Below are 3,335 nucleotides of genomic sequence, written 5' to 3' on the forward strand. Positions count from 1 at the left end.
GGGGGCCCGCCCGCCCCCCCGAGCTGAGTCCGGCGCCGACAGGGCCGCAGAGGCAGCAAGTCCGACCTGGCCTGCGCCCTACGCAGCGCCGGCTCCGCAGGGAAAGCACACGGCCTCTCCCGGGTCTGTCCACAGGCCCAGGCAAGCCTGAGTGGTCCTGTGTCGTCTCCTCGGCCAAGCCGCCTCCTTCCCGTTACACACGGGGGTCCTCGCGGGTGCCCTCCCGCCCAGGGACCCCTCTCCCGGGGAAGGGGCTGCCGGCCCCTTACCTAGAGTCACGCCCTGACCTCTGCCCTGTCTAAAGCGGCGCTCCCTCATTTTTCCACCCGGGTCTGTGGTTCTGTGTGTCCCGTAGCATTATCGTGGACTTGCTTTGGACAGCCTTTCCCGCCCTTGTCTCGCCTTTCCAGCCCAGGAGAACGCCGCCCCCGCAGAGCCGGGCCGCGCCCCCCACCTTCCAGGACGCAGCAATACCGCCGGCCGCCACCAGGCGCCGCTCCAGGTCTCCGCGGCCGCCGCGCGGGCCGGGGTTCGCTTCGCTTCTCCGGGAACCTCGGGGCAGCGGGTCCCGGAGTGGACGCCATCCTCATCCTTGACCTGAGATTGAGCTCAGATCCTTGCAAAACCGAAACTACTCCGTGCTGGGCTGCCTTGAGCTGGGGCCGCGTTTGCAGAATTCGGTGGTGCGGAGAGGGAAACGCCCCGGAACCCGGCACGGAGCACGCGGGCCCTGCTGGGCCCAGTCCCGCTGTGCTCTCCCCTCGCTGACTAGCCTTCTGTGGCTCCCACCTTCCGCAGAAGGCTCCACAAAGGAGGGTTCGGACTGGCACCTTCAGGCGCTTCAGGGGGAGTAGAAGGCCCAGCTCGATGGCAATGAACAACTCCCTCTCCTCCCAGTGCCCTTTCCTCTCTGGCTAAGGAGGAGAACGCCTAGGCCTCGCCAGGATTCTTCATTACTTTTATGGGACCAGCAGGTGGCGTGGTGGTTGAGGCACTGGACACTCCCACATAGCTGACCACGGTTCAAGTCCCGGACCTGGTTGCTTGCTTTCTCTCTTTCTCTCTAGTCAAATTAAAATAAGTGGATAAATAAAATTAAATAAAATAATTCTTTTTAAAAAATAACTTTTAAATGAAGTTGTTTTTTTTTTTTTTTGCTATAGGGCGCGTGCACTCATCAGACAGACAGAGAGACAGAGAGATAGAAAATGAGAAATCACCCCCCAGGGGGGATGGCCACACCGCAATTCCCTTTCCTCCATTCTCCTCTCGGGATCTTGGGCAAGCAGGTACACGTGCCTGGCGTGAGTTTAAGCCACCAGGTCCAGGACTTGAACCACAGTCAACTACGTGGGAGTCCAGCGACGTAGCCATTACGCTAACTGCTGGTCCCTTCCATCTCCAAATTCTTAACCTGATGACATTGTCAGAGTCCCTTTTACCATGTAAAGTAGCATGTCTACAGTTGACGTAGCCATTACGCTAACTGCTGGTCTCCTAAATGAAGTTTTTTACAGGCCCTGAAATTAACCATTCAATCATTTTGTTCTCGGTGTGTGTTCACACTCCTTTCGGGCATGAAAAGGAGGTGTGGTTTAAATAACTGTAACATTCCAGAAAAAGTACACCAGTCTCCTGAGGACGCCCAGCCACTAGCGGTCAGCCCTGGGTGGAGGGGGTGGCTTTGTCCTGAACGTCAGAGCTGAGTGGTACATGATGTCCCTCCACCCCGCGGAGCCTGCGGGCTGCAGGGCATCGCGGACTGCTTCTGTTTGCTGCAGGGCAGGTGTGCTCCCTGGAGGGGGAGACAGGGGAGCAAGAACTTCTCCCCCAGGGGAGGGCCGCGCTGCAGTCCCCTCTCCTCCGTTCTCTGGGACTTGGGGCACACATAACTGGCGTATTTTTCAAACCGCAGAGTGCAAGATTTGAACCGCAGAGTGGTCCATGTGGGATCTGGCCACCTTGCCAACACACCACTGGCTGGTCCCACATTTCAGGTTTAAAACAAAACCAGTGGGGACCAGCAGGAGGCGGGGTGGTTGAGGAGCTAAATTCCGCATGGCCGGCCGCGGTGCAAGTCCAGGACCTGGTGGCTTGCTTTCTCACTTTCTTTCTCTCTCTGCCCTATTGCAAATTTAAAAATAATAATAGCTAAGTAATTCTTTAAAAGAAAAGAAGACACAGGTGGATAGCATTACATTTCTGAGGCCAGAAGACCAAAATTCAGCCCCAGAGGGCAGAGTTGAAGTGTGGGCAGGCCCGTCCCCTGGAGGCTCCAGGGCGGGGGTGCCCCATGGACTGGAGGAACAAGGGGGCTGCCAAGTGGCGTATGCAGGCAAGGGTCCCCTGTGGAAGCTGGGCCGAGACAGGCCTGTCCAGAGAGGCCTTCCAGAGCAGGCAAGGGAGAGAGAACCGAGGGCAAACTGCAGTTCAAATCCCAGACCTGGCAGCTTGAAAAACATGACAGAGGGACCAGCAGATGGCATAATGGTTACATCGCTGGACTCCCAGGAAGTTGACCGCAGTTCGAATCCCAAACGTGCATGCCCAAGATCCTGAGAGGAGAATGGAGAAGGGATTGCGGCGTGGCCATCCCCCCGGGGGGTGATTTCTCGCTGTCTGTCTCTGTGTTTCTGGCGAGTGCACGCGCCCTATAGCAAAAACCTCTCCAAAAAATAAACATGACAGGTGCGTGGACAGCAGTATGGCGAGGCAGAGAAGGGACCACGTTTCAAGGGTGCATTCTTCCCCTCCCTCGCTCATTCTCTGTCTCTCTGTCTCTGGCAGGTGCGCATGCCCTCTGTACATTTAAGAACGATCCTCCACATTCGAGTTTCAGGAGCAGAATCTAGTTCCTATGGAGATGAAGGGCAGAATTCCGCGATGAGCAAAGCTCCCCTCCACACCCCCACCCTGAGATGGAGTCACGCTCTTCTTCCAAAGTGGAGGACGGGGAGAGGGGAGGAGCCAAAGAGCTGGGTACACCCTCAAGGGGTCCCAGAGAAAGGCTCACTACGGGCCGCCCTGCACTGGGCTCAGGAGGTCCCAGAGAGGCCCAAAGTCCGGAGAGGAGTCGAGGGGCCTCAGTCCCCAGGGGACCCCAGGGGTGGTGGTGCGAGGCCTCTCTGGCTGCCTGATTGACCAGGCACGGCGGGCCCCCGCCCCGCCCCTGCACCCGCGGTCCCGCCCACTCCATGCCAGAAGCTCCTGTCCAGGGGACCATGGAGGCCGCCCTGGGGGAGACAGGCATGTGGGTACGTACCGAGGGGACACAGGGTCCACCCTGGCCGCCGTCTCTGCCCACACTGCAGCGGCTCTGGCTGTGGAAGGGAGCC

This window comes from Tupaia chinensis, unplaced genomic scaffold (genome assembly GCF_000334495.1).
Source record: "Tupaia chinensis unplaced genomic scaffold, TupChi_1.0 Scaffold149964_1, whole genome shotgun sequence".
Lineage (NCBI taxonomy): Eukaryota > Metazoa > Chordata > Mammalia > Scandentia > Tupaiidae > Tupaia > Tupaia belangeri.